Here is a 24,156-nt window from a genome sequence, read left to right as displayed (position 1 = left end):
CTCGACATAGAAGGCAATTAGGTTAGTCAGGCATGACTTGCCCTTGGTGAATACATGCTGACTGTTCCTGATCACTTTCTTCTCCTCTAAGAGCTTCAGAATTGATTCCTTGAGGACCTGCTCCATGATTTTTCCAGGGACTGAGGTGAGGCTGATTGTTCCCCGGATCCTCCTTCCCTTTTTTAAAGATGGGCACTATATTAGTCTTTTTCTAGTCATCTGGGACCTCCCCCGATCGCCATGAGTTTTCAAAGATAATGGCCAATGGCTCTGCAATCACATCCGCCAACTCCTTTAACACCCTCGGATGCAGCGCTTCTGGCCCCATGGACTTGTGCTTATCCAGTTTTTTTAAATAGTCCCGACCACTTGTTTCTCCATAGAGGGCTGGTCACCTCCTCCCCATGCTGTACTGCCCAGTGCAGCAGTCTGGGAGCTGACCTTGTTTGTGAAGACAGAGGCAAAAAAAGCATTGAGTACATTAGCTTTTTCCACATCCTTGGACACTAGATTGCCTCCCTCATTCAGTAAGGGGCCCACACTTTTCTTGACTTTCTTCTTGTTGCTAACATACCTGAAGAAACCCTTCTTGTTACTCTTAACATCTTTTGCTAGCTGCAACACCAAGCGTGATTTGGCCTTCCTGATTTCACTCCTGCATGCCTGAGCAACATTTTTATACTCCTTCCTGGTCATTTGTCCAATCTTTCACTTCTTGTAAGTTTCTTTTTTGCGTTTAAGATCAGCAAGGATTTCACTGTTAAGCCAAGCTGGTCGCCTGCCATATTTACTATTCTTTCTACACATCGGGATGTTTTTTTCCTGCAACCTCAATAAGGTTTCTTTAAAATACATCCACCTCTCCTGGACTCCTTTCCCCCTCATGTTATTCTCCCAGGGGATCCTGCCCATCAGTTCCCTGAGGGAATTAAAGTTTGCTTTTCTGAAGTCCACGGTTCATATTCTGCTGCTCTCCTTTCTTCCTTTTGTCAGGATCCTGACCTTGACCATCTCATGATAACTTTCGCCCAGGTTCCCATCCACTTTTGCTTCCCCTACTAATTCTTCCCGGTTTGTGATCAGTAGGTCTAGAAGAGCTCTGCCCCTAGTTGGTTCCTCCAGCACTTGCACCAGGACATTGTCCCCTACACTTTCCAAAAACTTCCTGGATTGTCTATTCACTGCTGTATTGCTCTCCCAGCAGATATCAGGGTGATTGAAGTCTCCCATGAGAACCGGGGCCTGTGATCTAGTAACTTCTGCTAGTTGCTGGAAGAAAGTCTCGTCCCCCTCATCCCCCTGGTCTGGTGGTCTATAGCACACTCCCACCACGACATCACCCTTGTTGCTCACACTTCTAAAGTTAATACAGAGATTCTTAGGTTTTTCTGCAGTTTCATACCGGAGCTCTGAGCAGTCATACTCCTCTTTTACATACAATGCAACTCCCCCACCTTTTCTGCCCTGCCTGTCCTTCCTGAACAGTTTATATCTATCCATGACAGTACTCCAGTCATGTGAGTTATCCCACCAAGTCTCTGTTATTCGAATCACATCATAGTTCCTTGACTGTGCCAGGACTTCCAGTTCTCCCTGCTTGTTTACCAGGCTTCTTGCATTGTGTATAGGCACTTAAGATAACTCACTGATCGTCCTGCTTTCTCAGTATGAGACAGGAGTCCTCACCTCTTGCCCTTTTCTACTCATGCTTCTTCCCAGTATCCCATTTCCCCACTTACCTCAGGGCTTTGGTCTCCTTCCCTCGGTGAACCTAGTTTAAAGCCCTCCTCAGTAGGTTAGCCAGCCTGCCTGCGAAGATGCTCTTCCCTCTCTCCGTTCTTAGCGAAAGAACGAGTTAATCCATCACTGAATCACAGGACAGAATACTGCAAGGGCAGAGGAGGAAAAATACTTAATACCATTTTTGGAACCTCTCAGAGAAGAAGGGATAAACTAACAATTTATAAGATTCCTTTCTATAGTGTTCTGAGATACCCTACTTATCAATCCGGTGATACTGAATTCAGGGAAGTATATTGCCTGGTGGTGCTTCTTTCTGAACATGATCATAAAACTTAGAAGATTATGGTACACAGATATTGGTCTTTGTTAAAATTGGTAAATTCCCATAATGTAATTAACAGTTTCAATAATAACTTATAATTACAGTAACTGGACTGGACTTAATCTCCATGAGCCTATGAACTCTTCTGGAGGAACCATATTCTTTGGTTACAAAAGTCCCTTCCAAACAGGAGTCTAAACCCTGTGGGGTTTCTCTGTGTTAGGCAGATGTGTCTCCATTTTGGTCTTCATTCTAATCTTCAGGATTGAGTTTCTCCATGTGTCCATCTCTTTACTTCTGAATGGAACTGTGAACGGGCTCCTGGTGAGGCATCCCTCCCAACAAACCTTCCTGCACTCTCATTATTGTACCTATTTGAACGCCATTAGCTCAGTGTTTGCTTTCAGAACTGAAGTGTCTCAAAGTTGGCACCACTCCTCAAAGGTGAGTGTCTAAAAGTCACCACAGTAGTGGAAAAATGAGAGTGGTAGGAAAGTGAGGGATAAGAAAGGGAGAGAGAGCAGAGCTGCTCAGGAAATGAAAAAAAAAAAAAAACATTCCATGAAATATTTGGAAATTTTGTTCCCATTTCTCAAGGCTCATTTCTTGGCAGATTTTGAGGTACATGAAAATGTAATGATTGTTCTCATTATTAAAATGGTTATCAAAATATCTCACTTGCCAAAAAAAGCCAGTTTGTGGTAACTGAAAAATGTCTAACCGTTTCATAACAACTTCAAGGTAATTTTGGATAAAAATATTGACAAAAATCTTGCAAAAAAATTTCACAAAACCAAAAAATTGGGGAAAAGTCAAGTTTTTCATAAAAATGTTTTTGAAAAAAAGATCATACTTCAATGAAAAGTTTTTCACTTGAAAAAATTTCAGTCAGTTCTAAAAGATATAGAAGGTCAGAAAGGAGAAAAATTGTGCACTGGGGTCAGAGGAGGGCCCTGAAGCCAAATGTATCAGGAAGAGATTGGACCTGAAATGGGGACAAAAGGAAATGGAAAGGTTGATGTGTAAAGGTTGGTGGAGTGAGGGGTATGAGAGAGAAAATATTGAGAGGAAGTACAGACAAAGGAGGTGGAGAGAAATTGGTTCTGAAAGTGGAGAGTGTGATGGACTATATGAAAAAGGAGGTCAAAAAATGTGTGAAGTATCTGTACTAACTAGCAAAAAGTTAGTTTTTGCTGTTACAGACTAACACGGCTACCACTCTGAAACCTGTACTAACTAGATGACTTTAAAACCTTAGACATAATTCTCCAGCAATCAAGGCCCCTTTGTTCCTCCTCTGCACAATAATAAATAAATGGAATAAAAAACTATGTTGCTTTTAGCTCTTAAGATTCTTCCCCTACTACACACATACATACAATGTACAGAACAGGCAGGAATGCATGGAGGACAGAGCCTGCAAATGCTACAGAGGTCAGGTTTCTGTGGGAAACTCTGACTCAGTCCCTCAGATTCTAGGCCAAATGTCCAGATGGTCTCTCATTCAAGAACTTTGAGCAGCAGCATAGTGGACTCCTGCTTATATTAGCTTTGGCTACTAGCTACTTTCTGGGAGACTTCTAATGATAGAATAATAGAACTGTAGGGGTGGAAGGGACCTCAAGCGGTCATCTAGTTCATCTCCCCATAACACAGTGTACCCAGTGCTGTTCAAGTGCTATCTTTATTTTTTGTGTCTCAGCACTTAACACACAATAGTAAAGGTGTGGAGAACAAGCCACATGGCAGGAATCCCTGGCCTCATCTTTGCTTCCTGGCCACATCCCCTTAATATCCATGTAGATGTTTTGCAGAAAGACAGAGGAGGCTACGTAGTGTTGGAGGAAATATTCAGCCTTCTGGCTTCTCTCCTCCTTGCAGTCCTTTGAACTCTTTCCAGGCATTCCCTGGTTTTACTCCCTATGTACCACACAGCAGAGGGCAGATTGCAGGCCCAGTTATTTCACATGCCATTGACTGTAGCTTACTCTCATACTTTGTATGGAGAAGACCAATGTAAGTTGTCATGGGATAAAAGGGAAGGTCCTTTCATGGACTGAGAACTGGTTAAAAGACAGGGAACAAAGGGTAGGAATTAATGGCAAATTCTCAGAATGGAGAGAGGTAACTAGTGGTGTTCCCAAGGGTCAGTCTAGACCAATCCTATTCAACTTATTCATAAATGATCTGGAGAAAGGGATAAAAAGTGAGGTGGCAAAGTTTGCAGATGATACAAAACTGCTCAAGATAGTTAAGACCAAAGCAGACAGTGAAGAACTTCAAAAAGATCTCACAAAACTAAGTGATTGGGCAACAAAATGGCAAATGAAATTTAATGTGGATAAATGTAAAGTAATGCACATTGGAAAAAATAACCCCAACTATACATACAATATGATGGGGGCTAATTTAGCAACAACGAATCAGGAAAAAGATCTTGGAGTCATCATGGATAGTTCTCTGAAGACATCCACGGCATGTGCAAAGGCGGTCAAAAAAGCAAACAGGATGTTAGGAATCATTAAAAAGGGGATAGAGAATAAGAAGGAGAATATATTATTGCCCTTATATAAATCGATGGTATGCCCACATCTTGAATACTGCATACAGATGTGGTCTCCTCATCTCAAAAAAGATATACTGGCACTAGGAAAGGTTCAGAGACGGGCAACTAAAATGATTAGGGGTTTGGAACGGGTCCCACATGAGGAGAGATTAAAGAGGCTAGGACTTTTCAGCTTGGAAAAGAGGAGACTAAGGGGGGATATGATAGAGGTATATAAAATCATGAGTGATGTGGAGAAAGTAGATAAGGAAAAGTTATTTACTTATTCCCATAATACAAGAACTAGGGGTCACCAAATGAAATTAATAGGCAGCAGGTTTAAAACAAATACAAGGAAGTTCTTCTTCAAACAGCGCACAGTCAACCTGTGGAACTCCTTGCCTGAGGAGGTTGTGAAGGCTAGGACTATAACAGCGTTTAAAAGAGAACTGGATAAATTCATGGAGGTTAAGTCCATTAATGGCTATTAGCCAGGATGGGTAAGGAATGGTGTCCCTAGCCTCTGTTTGTCAGAGGGTGGAGATGGATGGCAGAAGAGAGATCACTTGATCATTACCTGTTAGGTTCACTCCCTCTGGGACACCTGGCATTGGTCACTGTCAGTAGACAGGATACTGGGCTAGATGGACCTTTGGTCTGACCCAGTACGGCCGTTCTTATGTAAATACGCTAATGGCTTCGTCCTGTTTTCCAATATATAGAACGTGTTGCTGGATACCTTGGGAAATCCTTTAGTACATTTATATGCACAAGTTCAGGAGCTGATTTGCCAAGATACACACCATTGATAACACTGAGGTTTGGAGACCAGACATGAGATTTTAGTCTACAAACACATCTGTAAACAACCCCCATTCACCCACTAACATATACATTTTTAATAGCTACAACATTTTAATAAGGATCTACTGTACAATGGCTGCTTCTTCCAGTTCCTGGTCATTTTTCTCATCAGAGATGGGAAGGTATGTGTTCCCTTTACTCCCCTCATAGAAAGTTGCAAAAAGCATCCCCAAACTCAAGGAGTTAAACATTCAATGACATCACTTACAAAAATTGTTAAAAACAGTACTGTGTTCTGAATGATGACAAGACATTTGTGCAAATCCCACTATCTATAAGAAAAAGAATTTTTGCTTTGCTTTTAGGCAAAATGTATATATTTGCCTTGATTAAAATAGGTTAGATTTTTCCAGTTATGACAATACAACAACTCCATTCTAGGAACCTCATCTTCAGTTTGGCCTCTCTATTGGCTATGAACTCTCTCTGGGATGCCTCCTTTTCCATCAAATTAGCCAGTAACCTGCCTGTACCTCTGATTTAAACAAAATGTGTTTACTTAGAAAGGTTAGAAAATGGAACAGTGGATTCTAACCTTCTGTTCTCTTGCCCATGTTTTTATTGCTCTATCTAGTTTGGCAGGCTGCAGGGCAATGTAAGGATTCATAGTTTCTGGCTGGCTTTTAATTGGGGCTTTCAGCTCTGTCTGTTCTATGCTGGGGAGGTCACTAATGGTGTGCTAGTAGTGTAGCTTTTGTACAACAAAGATCTGATCCATCTCCCACTGAAGTCCATGGAAATACTCTGACTTCAATAAGAGGTGGATATGCCCCCAATTTAGTGAGTAGGTGTGTCATAACTATAAAGGGAAGGGTAATAGCTGTCCTGTGTACAGTACTATAAAACCCCTCCTGGCCAGAGACTCCAAAATCCTTTTCCCTGTAAAGGGTTAAGAAGCTCAGGTAACCTGGCTGGCATCTGACCTAAAGGACCAATAAGGGGACAAGATACTTTCAAATATTGGGTGGGGGAAGGCTGTTGTTTGTGTTCTTTGTTTGGGAGTGTGTTCGCTCTCGGGACTGAGAGGGACCAGACATCAATCCAGGTTCTCCACATCTTTCTAAACAAGTCTCTCCTATTTCAACTTGTAAGTAAATAGCCAGGCAAGGCGTGTTAGTTTTCCTTTGTTTTTCTCAACTTGTAAATGTACCTTTTACTAGAGTGTTTATCTTTGTTTGCTGTACTTTGAACCTGAGACTAGAGGGGAGTCCTCTGAGCTCTAAGTTTGATTACCCTGTAAGGTTAATTTCCATACTGATTTTACAGAGATGATTTTTACCTTTTTCTTTAATTAAAAACCTTCTTTTTAAGAACCTGATTGATTTTTCCTTGTTTTAAGATCCAAGGGTTTTGGATCTTGATTTACCAGGAGTTGGTGGGAGGAAGGAGGGGGGATGGTTAATTTCCCCTTGTTTTAAGATCCAAGGGGTTTGGATCTTGATTTACCAGGAGTTGGTGGGAGGAAGGAGGGGGGATGGTTAATTTCCCCTTGTTTTAAGATCCAAGGGGTTTGGATTTGTTTTCACCAGGGATTTGGTGAAGGTTTTTCAAGGCTTCCCAGGGAGGGAATCTATTGAAATGGTGGCAGCCGAACCAGAGCTAAGCTGGTAGTTAAGCTTAGAAGTTTTTCCATGCAGGCCCCTACATTTGTACCCTAAAGTTCAAAGTGGGGATCCAGCCTTGACAAGGTGTGACATTCCCCAGGATATAATCTCAACTGCTGAAAAGCTGTGTCTCCTCAATTCTACAGCTTGGGATACCTTTTACACTGCTTCTCTATGAGAGCTACCACTCCTGGCCTGCTCACACACAGCCTCTAGTATGTAAATTACTCCCAGTTGAATTATATGAGTTCTCTTAGCCATCTATTCATGAATTATATTTGAGTGACACCAGCAAATTCCCAGTCCCAGACTTGTCCCCAGAAATGTGTGTCTTGTACTGCCCAGCTTTTTCCTTCTGGACACTACAAGCTCATAGAAAGTTAATCATTTTATTAATAGAAAATGATATGCATGAATCTTGTTAAACCCAAATGAAGTTTCCCAAACACTTCAATCCAAACACACACTGGTTTAGATAAAACAATAAAAAAAGTTTATTAACTACAGGAAGATAGATTTTAAGTGATTAAAAGTAATGAGGCAGAAAAATTAGATTGGTTACAAAGAAATAAAAGGTAAAATGCAAGTTAATACCTAATTTAACAAACTAAGTAAACTTCAAGCAAAAGGGTTTCTCTTAGCACATGCTTACAGCAGTGTGGCCGGATACCTTCAGCTAGGATCCCTGGGTTGGAAAAGACCCCAGGAGGTCATCTAGTCCAACCCCCTGCTCAAAGCAGGACCAACACAAACTAAATCATCCCATCCAGGGCTTTGTCAAGCTGGGCCTTAAAAACCTCTAAGGATGGAGATTCCACCACCTCCCTTGGTAACCCAGTCCAGTGCATCACCATCCTCCTAGTGAAATAGTGTTTCCTAATATCCAACCTAAACCTCCCCCACTGCAACTTGAGACCACTGCTACATGTTCTGTTATCTGCCACCACTAAGAACAGCTGGCCCCTTCAGGTAGTTGAAGGCTGCTATCAAATCCCCCCTTACTCTTCTCTTCTGCAGACTAAACAAGCCCAGTTACCTCAGCCTCTTTGTAAGTCATGTGCTCCAGCCCCCTCATCATTTTCGTTGCCCTCCGCTGGACTTTCTCCAATTTGTCCATATCCTTTCTGTAGTGGGGGGGGGGGGGGCAAAACTGGATGCAATACTCCAGATGTGGCCTCACCAGTGCCGAATAGAGGAGAATAATCACTTCCCTCGATCTGCCAGCAATGCTCTTACTAATGCAGACCAATGTGCCATTAGCCTTCCTGGCAACAAGGGCACAGTGTTGATTCATATCCAGCTTCTCATCCACTGTAATCCCTAGGTCCTTTTCTGCAGAACTGCTGCTTAGCCAGTCAGTCCCCAGCCTGTAGCATTCTTCCATCCTAAATGCAGGACTCTGCACTTGTCCTTGTTGAACCTCAGATTTCTTTTAGCACAATCCTTCAATTTGTCTAGGTCCCTCTGTATCCTACCCCTACCCTCCAGCATATCTACCACTCCTCCCAGTTTAGTGTAATCTGCGAATTTGCTGAGGGTGCAAATTATTCCATCATTCAGATCATTAATAAAGATGTTGAACAAAACCGGCCCCAGGACTGACCCCTGGGGTACTACGCTTGATACCTTCGGTACTAAACTGCCAACAAGACATTGAGCCGGTGATCATTACGTGTTGAGCCTGACAACCTAGCCAGCTTTCTATCCACTTTATATTCCACCTTGTAGAGGAGGCAAGCGGGGAGTGCTTGGTTTCTTTGAACAATTATTAATAGGCCATAGGTATTTACTTTTGGAGATATTCACACTTGTGCACAGAGTCAACATATAGCTTGTGCATCACTTATGCCCTATTTTCAAGACCTTTAGTGAAAATTAAATGGTGCATAGGGCTTGTGCTAGTTCTCTGACTTTTACCTCCAGTGCAGAACATCACAGTTCCTATGCACTACATTAACTTCACTTAAGAAAAGTGGGGTTTAAGTGTTGCATTGAGGTCTTCAAAAGCCTTCTGCACTGGGGTGAGTTTTATGCTTCTTGAAAAAATGGATTTCTTGAACTTGCTACTGTTTCATTTGAAAGTTGCAGAGAAATTTCATGTGACCTTTTTTGAGTCATTGTTTTCAAAATTACCCCAGTATTTAAAACAACAAATATTTTAAAAAAGATTTTAAAAGTCCCTATAGGATAAGATCCTCTCCTCCTCTTGACCAGCTGAGGTTCACAACCCCTGCAACTCATTGATAGCAGCATATGTGCCTGTTGGGAAAGGAGACACTAGATTGGGCACTAGAATTATTTCCGACCTACAGGATCTTTAATTGCCTGGGGAGTAACTAGAAGCCATTTAGACCTGGCAAGAAACTCAAGACTAGAATTAACATAGGACAGTTATAAAACAAAAAAATGTTTGCTAATTAATTATTTCCAAAGAAAGAGCAGACTGAGACATTCCTGAATAGTTCTCTCTCCGCTGGAAACTAGTGAACACTCTTGTTCATGCTGAGATATTTAGGGATCACTCCCTCCACTACTGAAATGCTGCCATTGCTGGAGTGAAAGATGGCTGGAGTGAAACAATGTAACACTTTGCAAGAGCTTAGAGTTAGGGAGGTAGCAAAAGAGTAACAGATCTAGTTGAAATAATGGTGAGAACTTTAGGGAAGTAAAACATAATTATACATCTTGTAATTTGGCCACTTTGCCCTTAGGATGACCCTGAGCAGTCAGGATCCTAGTCTTGTGTTTTCTGAAAGGCAGGACTTAAAACAGCAATGGGGCATTCCTTCAGTATGGAGGAGAGGAAGGAGTGCCTCTACTTTCTCATAACTGCCAAATAAAAGGACGTTCTTCTTCACACAGTACACAGTCAACCTGTGGAACTCTTTGCCTGAGGAGGTTGTGAAGGCTAGGACTAGAACAGGGTTTAAAAGAAGAGAGAACTAGATAAATTCATGGAGATTAAATTCATTAATGGCTATTAGCCAGGATGGGTAAGGAATGGTGTCCCTAGCCTGTTTGTCAGAGGGTGGAGATGGATGGCAGGAGAGAGATCACTTGATCATTACCTGTTAGGTTCACTCCCTCAGGGGCACCTGGCATTGGCCACTGTTGGCAGACAGGATACTAGGCTGGATGAACCTTTGGTCTGATCCAGTGTGGCCATTCTTATGTTCTGATGTTCTTATGTAGTCCATGTGTTATCTTTCTCAGGGACATGAGCAAGCCACCCAGGGGTTGATGGTGGGAGAATGGGGATGCCAGGGACAGAGTAGGGGCTGCTGGTTGAGTGGGGATGCCAAGAATAATGGATTGTCAAGGCTAATTCCCCATTCTGGCACTTTGAGTGCAGAAGGTGGGGGCCTGAAAGGATTCCAAAAATTAATACTGGCCACTCCAGGCTTGTATTAAACTCGCAAGGTTACAGCTTTTTTCGGACCTTGGATTGGTAGATGCTGCCACCACCCAAGTGCAGAACCCCTTTGAGAGGCCAGGAAGGCACACTTGGAAATTCCTTCCTGTGGGGTACCCTCAAGCCCTTTCATCCCCCTCTGGGGAAGAGATGAAAAAGAAAAAAAATAAAAAAAAAAAAAAAAAAAAGGAAATCAGCTGTTGCCACCAGCTAATTAAACATGCACAAACCTCTTAGGACACAAAAATCCAATTATGTTCTAAAAAGGTAAATTTTATTAATAAAAAAAGAGAAAGAAAATGCATCTGGGAACTCAGGCTAGTGCTAGATTTTAATAGAGCAACTACAAGGATTAAGCACCAAGAATAGCTTTCTTGAGGGCCAGCTTAAAGGTTACAAGCAAAACAAAAGCACCTGGGGCTAGCAGAGAGGAATCCACAAGCCATAATGAAATAAAAGAAACCTAATTGCGTCTTCCTAGACATTTCCTGATCTACTTACATATCTGGGGGGGGGAAAGAAAAAAAAACCCAATGAGGAGTCCTTGTGGCACCCTAGATACTAACAAATTTATTTGGGCACGAGCTTTCGTGGGCTAAAACCCACTTCATCAGATACATGGGGTGAAAAATACAGTAAGCAGTATATATATTACAGTATATGAAAAGATGGGAATTGCCTTACCAAGTGGGGGGGGGGGTCAGTGCTAATGAGGCCAAATTCAATGACACTCTACTTGGCAAGGCAACTCCCATCTTTTCGTGTGCTGTAATATATATATACTGCTTACTGTATTTTTCACTCCATGCATCTGATGAAGTGGGTTTTAGCCCACAAAAGCTTATGCCCAAATAAATTTGTTAGTCTCTAATGTGCCACAAGGACTCCTTGTTGTTTTTGCTGATACAGACTAACACGGCTACCACTCTGAAACCAGTTACATATCAGGGGTTTTAAATGAGTAGGTTCTAGGTATGATACTGATGTTTTTTTTCATACCTGGCCCAAGCTTCTCACAGCATAGCTGCTGCCCCTGTCTCCTCTCCCTGGGAGAACAACCACAGACAGACAAAAGGGGAGTCTTTCAATTTTAAAAAAGTTCTAGCGTTCCCATTGGCTCTTTTGGCCAGGTGCCCACTCACTTCCTTTTACGTGTGCATATCATTGAGACTGTTTAACCCTTTACAGGTAGAGTAATTAGAAAACAGCTACTAAGAGGGATTTTATAGCTACTGGGTGTCCATAAAAGGGAGCTACCCCCCCATTCCATTTATCACAGGGAGCTAATGGTGAAACAGGGGTCTTGGACTGTTGGGTGGGTAGGGTTGGTAGTGCAGTGCCTGGAGAGAGTTCCTAGGGCAGCTATGTGTTTGTGTGTGAGGAGAATAGTGGTTTGTGCTGTGTGTTTACAGCAGCTAAGTGGGGTGGTTCTCTGTGACCAGCTGGGGTTGGGAATAGTTGTGATGGGGGAACCTGTCACATAGGGGTTGGTGGGGGAGTGCTGCTGGGTGGGAGCTGGCTGGGTAGAGCAGCAGGATTGGAGGGTTTCTAGGACAGCTGAGGCTAGTGCTCTCTCCTCACCTTCTGTCACTGCTGCTGTTGGTTCTACTGCCTCAGCGTTCCCCCTGCTTTGCTGCTGGCAGTGGGGAAGGTGAACGTCAGAGGCATCCCTGGGGCCTGCCTACTGTTCTGATGGACATGGACGATCCCAGTGGGGAGGCAGGCAGGTGTGAGAGGGCTGCTAGGTGCATCAATGCCCTGTAAGCTGTGTGACCCTTGGCAGTCATGGCTTTCTTGAGATGCTCCATTCAACTACTAACCTAGCCTAAACCTGTTTAGTTTGTCAGGTCAGAAGGAATCACACCACTGCTTAGTACTGGGGATGGGGGTGTCAGGTGTGTCACAGACTGGTGTCTTTGCCTAGTTTAAACAGACTTTGTGTATGGCACCTAATCCTCCACATGGATGGTTGTCAAAGGCGCCTCTACTTATCACTTTGTCTGAAGGATGGGCCTCCCTATCTCCCTTCCCTGAAGTAGTAGCATCAGAGATGAGATCCAGTCTCATTGTGGAACTTGAAGTTAAGGTTTCAGAATCTGAGATGCACAAAAACTATTTGGGAATATCCATGATGAGGTAAGACCCTTTATCAGTAGGAGGCTTTGATTTTCCTCTCTCTCTGTCTCTCTTTAATTCTAGCTATCAGAAAAATAATCACCAAAAATTAGCCTAAAAATGCACAGATCTGCAGGAACAAAAATATTTTAGGGAGACTAAGTAACAGAGTCATCCTGTTACTACAGCAATATTATAAACAGTATAAAATGCTGCAGCAGAAATAGATATTTAACAAAGCAGGATTATGGAAAAAATCTGCTTACTAAAGCAATTTATTAACTTCACTATTGCTGAATGTTCCAGGTAACCCTGGCAGCAAGCTGTGCTAATGCTGCTGGCTCTACAGTACTTGGTACTGTGGCAAGACACAGGACTGGACATTAGGACATCTGGGTTCTAGGACTGACTCTACCACACTCTTCTTATATGCCCTTGAGTAAATTATCTATATTTAAATTTTCAAAAGTTCTCTCTAATTTTGGGTAGTTCAGACTTTGGTGTCCAGTTTGACACATTTGGGTCTTGTCTGCTTTAGAGAAATTGGTCATGCTTACCACATTTGACATACTGGTAACATGCCATGTGTCCTCACACATGAATGCTTCCAATGGGGACCGGGTGATCACACCAATGTTTAGATTAGACTTTGAATAAGACTAAGTACCATTTGAACCTCCAACATTCCAGCTTTCATTGGTGTAGGACTGGTGTGGCTAGAAAGCACTGGCTTAAGTGCCCCAACAGTGTAAATAGTCATTTCAGGACCACCCCACAGGGCATAGTCACTGCCTAGGTGACTGGTGTGATCTGCCATCTGCACTCAAGTTTGGTGGAAACCACTTACTTGCATAAATAGTGATGAACAAACTGTGGAGCTCATATGTGTGCTATTTTGCCTGCATTAGCATCTTCCGTACTGATCTCCATTCATAGCAAGCATATCTCAGAGGAAGCATGCTACCGGCTGGGGAGAGGCAGACCTGTGGACACTCAAGATTTTTCCACACTGATCAATTCTCTCAGCCTCATGGTCTGGTGTTGCAATGCCAGGGCAAGCTCACCAAAAAGGTACAGAAGAGGTTCCATCCCCATTCTAAAGTGATGCAGCTACTACCGGTGATCTCAGATTTTAAGATCAACTTGACCTCCAACACTCTGTGGTCATGTTTTGGACCCAAAAGTGTTGCTCCACCTCATGACACTAATCCTGAATCAGAATCAGTCAGTCCATGAAGGGGAATGACCCTTGCATCAATAAATCCTTTATCTGCTGGTCTCAGGCTCTGGCTTCTGCAGATACTATTGGAATACCTTCCACCATCTCTCTCCTTTTTTAAAGCTCTAGACTATCCTTTCTTCCTGAATGACAGCTGAGCATTCATCCTGACCTCCATTTTGAAAATAGAACTGGGCATGGTGCTTGTTCCTAGGGTCCTATTAGAGTGCACCATAGAATTGTGAGAGAGTTTGACCTCTTCTCCCACAATCTCTCTGGCCTCCCTGAAAGCCTTCAGAAATATCCCATAAATGCTTGTTGCAGGGAGCTGTGTTAGGACCTGTAGTCAGAGGGCAGAGCAAACACAAGATGCAATCAAGTGCTAGTGTGGACATGGCTGAGGCAGACAAGCACCATTAGAACTCACATCCCTGCAGTGTTTCTGGTTCAATTGCAACAGGTCCATTCTCTAGTGTAAAGAACTTCTGGGTGCCCAACTTAAAGCCTGAGTTCCAGAGAAGCAACAGCTCCTGTACAAGTCAATAAGAGCTTCTGAAAGTCAGGCCCTCACTGTTTACATTTTTGCACCCCAAAATCATGACACCTAAAATTAGGGGCCAGTTTTGACATTCAGAGGATAATGATGCTTGCTCACAAACCCTTGCTCACAGGGTTGTCTGAGGTATTGAGAAGCACAGAACAAAGGTGCTGTCTAGGTGGCAAATTCATTTTTTTAATTGGACTATTCATAGAATGCAGCAGTGCGGACTCTGGACCTGAGGATCAGCAGCAAATATATTAAATGAATGGAAAATGTTCTGTAGGCAATGTGCGACTGTGCAGTAAACAACACCTGAATGTGAAAAAATAGAACATGGCCTCCTTAAAAGCTTCTTCAGCAACTAATGAGTGTCTCAGTTGTGACCACATTGGATGCATGGGATTGGAACATGTGAAAAGATGCCACCTGCCAAGCAGCAATGAGAACTGATATTACTATGGGTGTTCGACAGAGGCTGGTACAGAGTGAAAAGCCATTACAACACAGTGGTGTGGAGGGAAGTACAGTAGAAGGAGACATAATGGAAGCAGATAGAAGAGACAATCAGATAGGGTTTACAGTCTAGGGTAGAATTAATCCCTTGGCTAGTGCAGAGCGTGGCACAGGGGCTGAGAGGGGAGGGTCTGTGCCTCCCCACGAGCTGCAGTCCTTAGAGCACATTGGTGCAGTTTGAGGGCTGATCTAATTTGCTCCCCCCTCCAGCAGCTGCCATATCCCTATGAGCCTTGCAATGGCAAGGAAGCACTGGATGTAGAACCTCATTGGCCCTGCCTCCTGACTGCTCCAGACCACCCCCAAACCTGCCTCTGGCACACTCTGGAATGCCCTGTGCCTTGGGTGGGTCTGTGGAGACAAAGCAGAGCCAGCAAGAGGCTGTTCCAGAGGCTATTTATCAGGTCGGGGCATGCAGCTATTTGCATCCCCTTGGTGTTATCTCTAGGGGGATAAAAACTATTTAAATACTTAAAATAGATAGGGACAGACCGTACAAAGCTGGCACATACAGTCCAGTGAACATAGAAGCAAGAAGGGCATTCTGTATTGCCATTTAGTACTGAGGAAGTATTAAAAGGTTCCTATCACCATGGGATCTGGATGCGTTTTACATAGGAATGTTTCTGTCTGGAACATAAGCTAAGTACAGGGAGCATGTACCCCACCACCTACTCACAGCTATATAGCTTGAATGGACTAAGATGAGATAAGCCTAACTTGGAGGTTGAATGCTAGGGGTGCCTGATTACAGCAAGAGCCCGGATAATGGGTCTGACGGGTTGGATCACAGAAACCCCCTTGGGAGCTGCCAACCGATGTGCCAAGACTATTTCTATTCCTGTTTTCCCTGCCAGCTCAGGACTCCAGCACTCTGTCTTGCTGAGCCAGACACTCCCGTCTGCTCCAACACAGACCGAGGGCCTGAATTACTTGCCCCAAAGCTACAGGTTTACCTGAAAACAGCTCACAGAAGTGTGCTTGTCTGTAGCACTCAGATGCCCAACTCCCAATGGGGTCTAAACCCAAATAAATCTGTTTTACCCTGTATAAAGCTTATACAGGGTAAACTCATAAATTGTTCGCCCTCTATAACACTGATAGAGAGATATGCACAGTTGTTTGCTCCCCCAGGTATTAATACATACTCTGAGTTAATAAGTAAAAAGTGATTTTATTAAATACAGAAAGTAGGATTTAAGTGGTTCCAAGTAGTAACAGACAGAATAAAGTAAGTCACCAAGCAAAATAAAATAAAATCCTCAAATCTATGTCTAATCAAACTGAATACAGATAATCTCACCCTCAGAGAGGCTTCAGTAAGTTTTTTCTCAGACTGGACACCTTCCAGTTCTGGGCACAATTCTTTCCCCTGGTACAGCTCTTGTTCCAGCTCAGGTGATAGCTACGGGATTCTTCATGATGGCTCCTCTCTCTTCTTGTTCTCTTCCACCCCTTTATATATATCTTTTGCATAAGGCGGGAACCCTTTGTCCCTCTGGGTCCCCCCCCCCCACTGGAAAAGCACCAGGTTAAAGATGGATTCCAGTTCAGGTGACATGATCACATGTCACTGCAAGATTTCATTACCCACTTGCCAGCACACACATATACAGGAAGACTTACAGGTAAAACACAGCCATCTGCAGACAATGGTCCTGGTTAATGGGAGTCATCAAGATTCCAAACCACCATTAATGGCCCACACTTTGCATAATTACAATAGGCCCTCAGAGTTATATTTCATATTTCTAGTTTTAGATACAAGAGTGGTACATTTATACAAATAGGATGATCACACTTAGTAGATTTTGTAAATTTGAAATTGTGGAAAAGCAACATCACTTGCCCCATAACCTCAGCCATGCAGAACACAACTCCATCTACAGCCTCAGGAACAACTCTGACATCATAATCAAAAAGGCTGACAAACGAGGTGCTGTCGTCATCATGAATAAATTGGAATATGACTAAGATGCTGCTAGACAGCTCTCTAACACCACATTCTACAGGCCATTATCCTCTGATCCCACTGAGGATTACCTAAGGAAACTACACCATCTGCTAAAAAGACTCCCTGACAAAGCACAGAAACAAATCTGTACAGACATATGCCTAGAACCCCGACCAGGGGTATTCTATTTGCTACCCAAGATCCATAAACCTGGAAATCCTGGACGCCCCATCATCTCAGGCATTGGCACCCTAACATCAGTATTGTCTGAGGAGAGAGTCCACATAGCCAGACCCTACGCTACCAGCACTCCCAGCTATCTTCGAGACACCACTGACTTCCTGAGGAAACTACAATCCATCTGTGATCTTCCAGAAAACACCATCCTGGCCACTATGGATGTAGAAGCCCTCTACACCAATATTCCACACAAAGATGGACTACAAGCTATCAGGAACAGTATCCCCGATAATGTCACAGCTAACCTAGTGGCTGAACTTTGTGACTTTGTCCTCACCCACAACTATTTCACATTTGGGGACAATATATACCTTCAAGTCAGCAGCACTGCTATGGGTACCTGCATGGCCCCACAGTATGCCAACATTTTTATGGCTGACTTAGAACAATGCTTCCTTAGCTCTCATCCCCTAGCACTCCTACTCTACTTGCGCCGCTACATTGATGACATCTTCATCATCTGAACCCATGGAAAAAAAACCCTGAGGAATTCCACCATGATTTCAATAATTTCCATCCCACCATCAACCTCAGCATAGATCAATCCACACAAGCAGTCCATTTCCTGGACACTACTGTGCTAATAAGCGATGGTCACATAAATACCACCCCATACCAGAAACCTACTGACTGCTATACTTACCTATATGCCTCCAGCTTCCATCCAGGACACACCACACTTGTTTACAGCCAAGCTCTAAGATATAACTGCATTTGCTCCAATCACTCAGACAGAGACAAGCACCTACAAGATCTCTATCAAGCATTCTTAAAACTACAATACCCACCAGCTGAAGTGAAAAAACAGATTCACAGAACCAGATGAGTACCCAGAAGTCACCTCCTACAAGACAGGCCCAACAAAGAAAATAACAGAACACCACTAGCTGTCACCTTCAGCCCCCAACTAAAACCTCTCCAGTGCATCAAAGATCTACAACCTATCCTGAAAGATGATCCCTCGCTCTCACAGATCTTGGGAGACAGACCTGTCCTCGCTTACAGACAACCCCCCAACCTGAAGCAAATACTCACCAGCAACCACACACCACTGAACAAAAACACTGACCCAGGAACCTATCCTTGCAACAAAGCCTGATGCCAACTCTGTCCACATATCTATTCAAGTGACATCATCATAGGACCTAATCACATCAGCCATACCATCAGGGGCTCGTTCACCTGCACATCCACAAATGTGATATATGCCATCATGTGCCAGCAATGCCCCTCTGCCATGTACATTGGCCAAAGCGGACAGTCTCTACGCAAAAGACTAAATGGACACAAATCTGATATCAGGAATCATAACATTCAAAAACCAGTAGGAGAACACTTTAACCTGTCTGGTCACTCAATAGCAGACCTGAGGGTGGCAATTTTGCAACAGAAAAGCTTCAAAAACAGACTCCAACAAGAAACTGCTGAACTTGAATTGATATGCAAACTAGATACAATCAACTTAGGCTTGAATAGAGACTGGGAATGGCTGAGCCATTACAAACATTGAATCTATCTCCCCATGTAAGTATTCTCACACTTCTTATCAAACTGTCTGTACTGGGCTATCTTTATTATCACTTCAAAAGTTTTTTCTCTTACTTAATTGGCCTCTCAGAGTTGGTAAGACAACTCCCAACTTTTCATGCCCGCTGTATGTGTATATATATCTCCTCAATATATGTTCCATTCTATGCATCTGAAGAAGTGGGCTGTAGCCCACGAAAACTTATGCTCAAATAAATTTGTTAGTCTCTAATGTGCCACAAGTACTCCTGTTCTTTTTGTGGATACAGACTAACATGGCTGCTACTCTGAAACCACTCAGTAGATTATAAGCTTTGTAATGATACCTTACAAGAGACCTTTTGCATGAAGCATATCCCAGTTACATTATATTCACTTATTATCATATTTTTATAAAACCATATAGACTGCACCATCACAATGGGAATGGGGCCAAGCTTGAACTTGGATATAGCAAGAGTAAACTAATAATGTGAGAACCACTCAACTCAAGTCTTCTGCAAACTTGCTGAGGGTGCAGTCCACGCCATCCTCCAGATCATTAATGAAGATATTGAACAAAACCAGCCCCAGGACAGACCCTTGGGGAACTCCGCTTGATACCCGCTGCCATATTACCTTTCTTCTAAGAGCTTCCTCAGCTGTTGCAGTAACTACTCAGAGAAGGCTGCAAGATGAAAGCCTCAGTGGGCCCTCCCCAGGCAAATTCCCAGTCAAACTCCCTCTGTTAGCCTCTTCACTGTTTGCCACTTGGCTGGTTTGCAGCTGACTGCCTTTTTATAACAGTCAGGCACACTCAAGGCCCACCTGGAACAAAGCACTCCCAATTCACAGTTTTCAAACAATCAAGCTCACGGTCAAACTGATAAACTGACAAACTGTCCTTGCAACAGACACTCAGATACTCACCAACACAGCCCCCTAATGCAGCACTTAGTGTACCTCCTCTTGGACAGATCCCAGGCAAACTCCCTCTGTTAGCCTCTTCACTGTTTGCCACTTGGCTGGTTCACAGCTGACTACCTTTTTATAACAGTCAGGCCCACTCAAGTCCTAGAATCTGCCATCCTTTTATGAAGTGTAGCATGTGCTTGTCAGTGCACCTTGCTCATTTTGCATTAGCTAACTCTTCCATGTGGCCTTTCAATTAGTCCCAGTGCAGCTTGTTGCAGTGATCCTTCCTGGGGGTTACAATGTCATGGTTGACAAGTGACACAATCTTCACCAGACAGAAAAGAGTGCACTTTTTTGGTAAGCTGAAGTAAAACACTTCTCAGTTTTTATCTCAGAAAACGTATTTTTAATCACATTCTGCATCAATTCCCTTGGAAAATCAATGTTTTCTGAAAAGGTGCTCAATTGATTTTTTTTAAAGAGTCCTCTGTAATTTCTTAAAACTTAAAATCTTTTCTGAGTGTTTCTGTCCCTAATTAAAGGTCAGCTACTGGTTAGTGAACAATTGTTAATGAACAGTTTAATTATGCAGATGCCAGCTATAAAAATCTTGCTCCTATGCTTGAATATTTTAAAGTGACAAGGCCCAAAATTTCATATAGGTGCCTGGACCCAAGTAGTATTCATTCTAAAGCCCAGCTGTAGGTAGCTATATGTATGTGCAACCCAGCTTTTCATGCACAATTCAATGGTGCATGCACTCACATTAAGAGCTGTGACACACTGTACCTCAGAACGACACTCTTTAATCCCAATATTCATCATTCATATATGGTTATGATATTTCATACAAAACATGCCAGGTAAGGAATCATATGAAAGGTCATAATCATCTGAAATCCGGTTTTCTGTCCAAATATGTATATCATTAGTGTGCATAAAGTTATGAGATTGTGCTATGTGATTTTTACTGAAATATGCTGTAAGTTTGCTAGTGGCATGCAAAGGGTCCCTGCCCAGGTGGGTGTTGAGCACCCATTAATCAACTATGTGACTCAACTATGCAAGCACCACACAATGGGAACTGAGCAATCTAGGGGCTGCTTGTTCACTGTGACTCAGCAAAGCCCCCCCTCCCCACAGGACATCCCTGGGATAGTGTCAGCCAGGCACATGGGCCAAGGGTATAAAACAAGGAACAGTTGCAGCATGAAGGGGCCTTTCTCCTCCCCCACATACGCTGGAAACAAGGAAGCCGAGAAGATGGAGATCATCTGAGAAGACTGGTCCAGACTTTAGGAGGGAATTATGTACATTAAGGACTGTAGCATCCAGTGGGGTGAGAAAACTACTCAATCTAAATACTGCATAGTGTAATTAGGTTTAAGATTTAGATTGTGTGCTTATTTTTATTTTCTTTGGTAACCATCTCTGTCCTTTTATACCTCGCATTTATAATCACTTAAAAGCTATCTTTCTGTAGTTAATAAACTTGTTTTATACTTTACCTAAAATTGTGTATTTTGCTTGAAGTGCTTGGGAAATCTCTGCTCAGTGTACAAAAGCCGGTGGATGTGTACATGTCCTCCCCACATTGTGGGAGGGGTGGACCGGGTAATAAGCTTACACTGGTCAGGCTTCTGACCAGGGCAAGACAATGCAGTTCTGGGGTCCTAGGCTGGGGAGCTGAAGGAAATTGGCTGGTGCCTTTATCTGTGTGATTCATGAGAGGCTTTGGGTGCCTTCTGGCTGGGTGTGGGGCTTCACATGCTGTTGTGCTGAGTGATAACAGCTCACAGAGGGGTTTGCTGCTTTTCACTAGCAAAGCATTCTGAGAGTCAACCCATACCAGAGAGTTAAAGGGAAACAGTGGTCTCCCAGTTCCAGGTTGTATCCTCGGAATCCTGTCACAAGAGTGTAAGTAGCTGTGTGTATGTGTACACACCTTTAAACATTTGAACTTGAATCTCTTCTTGTGTACAGTATATTCTTTTTTAAGGATAAATCACTTCTGAATATTATTGCCACCTCTTGAAAACAAAGATGTCTAAATACAAAGTAGGATTGTCTCCTAGGTCCACAACAGAATTATCAAGAGGGAGCCCACAGAAAGGAAGTGGAGTAAGATGATTTGGTATTGGGTTATGGCACCTGACTTGCATTCAGATCATCAGTTCAGAGCCAGACCACCTCTATAATGAATATATCTTTTTCTGTACACACACACCCTCTGTTGGAAAATGTTAAAGAAATGGATTTGTTAAAATACATCTGCTAAAGAGCCACTGATATCATAGAGAATTCTGGAAAACATTCTATTGTGTCAAACCAACCTAATAGCTTTCTTTGACAGGGTAAGAAACCTTGAGGATGGGGGGAAATGGTAGATGTGGTATATTTTGACTTTAGTAAGGCTTTTGATACTGTCTCACATGATGTCAAGTATCAGAGGGGTAGCCGTGTTAGTCTGGATCTGTAAAAAGCAACAGAGAGTCCTGTGGCATCTTTAAGACTAACAGATGTATTGAAGCATAAACTTTTGTGGGTGATAACAGCTCCCAGAGGGGTTTGCTGCTTGGGTATTCACCCACGAAAGCTTATGCGCCAATACATCTGTTAGTCTTAAAGGTGCCACAGGACTCTCTGTTGTTTCACATAAGCAGCTCATAAACAAACTAGGGAAATACAACCTGGATGGATCTACTATAAGGTGGGTTCATAACTGGTTGGAAAACCATTCCCACAGAAGAGTTATAAGTGGTTCACAGTCAAGCTGGAAGGACATATCAAGTGGGGTGCCATAGAGATCAGTCCTGGTTCTGGTTCTGTTCAATATCTTCATAATGATTTAGATAATGGCATAGAAAATACACTTATAAAGTTTGCAGACAATACCAAGCTGGGAGGGGTTGCAAGTGCTTTGGAGGATAAGATTAACATTTAAAATGATCTGGATAAACTGGAGAAATGGTCTGAAGTAAATAGGATGAAATTCTATAAAGACAAATATAAAGTACTCCATTTAGGAAGGCACAAACAGTTGTATACATACAAAATGGGAAATTACTGCCTAGGAAGGAGTACTGCAGAAAGGAACCTGGGGTCCCCTCATAGTTAATCACAAACTAAATATGAGTGAACAGTGTAACACTGATGTAAAAAAAGCAAACATCATTCTGGGATGTATTAGCAGGAGTGTTTTCGTAAGCAAGACATGGGAAGTAATTCTTCCGCTCTACTCCACGCTGATTAGGCCCCAACTGGCACATTGTGTCCAGTTCTGGGTGTAAGAAAAGATGTGGATAAATTGGGGACAGTCCAGAAAAGAACAACAAAAATGATTAAAGGTCAAGAAAACATGACTTTTGAGGGAAGATTAAAAAAAATGGGTTTGTTTAGTCTGGATAAGAGAAGACCGAGAGGGGACATGGTAACAGCTTTCAAGTACATAAAAGGTTGTTACAAAGAGAATGGAGAAAAAATGTTCTCTTTAACCTCTGAGGATAGGACAAAAAGTAATGGGCTTAAATTGTAGCAAGGAAGGTTTAGGTTGAACATTTGGAAAAACTTCTTAACTGTCAGGGTGTTTAAGCACTGGAATAAATTGCCTAGGGAGGGTGTGGAATCTCCATCATTGGAGATTTTTAAGAGCAGGTTAGACAAACAGCTGTAGGGGTGTGTGTGTGTGTGTGTGTGTGTGTGTGTGTAGATTAATACTTAGTCCTGCCTTGAGCGCAGGGGACTGGACTAGATGACCTCTTGAGGTCCCTTCCAGTCCTATGATTCTATGCTGCTATGATTTGTGCTTGTAGACCATATTTTGGGCAATATTGTTTCCTGAGTTTTTTATTAATGAGGGTATTCCTGACTGAGAAAGACCAACTTTTAAAGAATCCAGCTGATCCTGCTATATATGTATTCATCTGAAATCTTTATTCATAAATTCTAAGTTAGTTCTACAGAAAGTATATCCTCGCTTTCTTTTTAAAGTTAACTTGGTGCTAGTGAAAGGGTCTAGATTACCAACTGTGCTATAGAGACAGATATTCTATATTTATCCAGAGAAAAATGTCACATAAGAAGTGTCTACTGTGGTGCTCATGTTGCCCCAATGGTGTGTTTGAACCTTGTGTGATACTGAGTAATTTATCCTTCAAGTCCCTTCTTGGCTTTTGGTGACACTTCACGCCAATGGTTCCAATTACCCTTAACAGTGCTTGTGTTTTTTTTATGTGGACACTTGTCCACAGGAGCTGAGGCTACTAGTCCATTTCACATTGTCTGATAATGGTAATGAATGGTATTCACTCACTACCAACTTGGACCATATCTGAACCTGTTGTTTCTCAGACAAAGTAAGAGGTCCTATATCTTTTTAACCAATCCCCTAAACATTCCACTCCTGAGGAAGTTATGTTGTCAAAAACACAAAGACAGTTTTATGATGATTATAAAGGAGGCAGATTTGCTGACCCTTCAGCCCCCTTTTGCCATTCAGCTGGTGAAAAGGGAATGGAGATTGACCACATCTAACTAACTGGGAATTCCCATGACATGGGGGAGTCTCCAGCAGGCATTGATCTGGCATAGCTGGCTCATATGCCCCAACCATTCCTCTCCCACTCCCTGACTGTAGGGGACATGTCAGGGAAGGGAGGAAATG

The 24,156-nt window shown here is 42.7% G+C and overlaps 1 long non-coding RNA gene across 1 annotated transcript in view; it reads right to left on the bottom strand.

The window, feature by feature from the left end:
- Positions 1–19,781, bottom strand: part of LOC135982071 (uncharacterized) — a 28,178-nt gene extending 8,397 nt beyond the window's left edge. The window contains exons 1-2 of the long non-coding RNA XR_010599279.1: positions 19,218–19,781; positions 1,740–1,886 (exon numbers count right to left, since the gene is read on the bottom strand). This is a non-coding gene — a long non-coding RNA (uncharacterized LOC135982071). The remainder of the gene's footprint in view (positions 1–1,739; positions 1,887–19,217) is intronic.
- Positions 19,782–24,156: the final 4,375 nt, after the last annotated feature.

Source organism: Chrysemys picta, chromosome 3, assembly GCF_011386835.1.
Source record: "Chrysemys picta bellii isolate R12L10 chromosome 3, ASM1138683v2, whole genome shotgun sequence".
In the NCBI taxonomy this organism is placed as follows: domain Eukaryota; kingdom Metazoa; phylum Chordata; order Testudines; family Emydidae; genus Chrysemys; species Chrysemys picta.
Note: the sequence above shows the minus strand (reverse complement) of the source record. Positions and strands in the feature narration are given on the sequence as shown.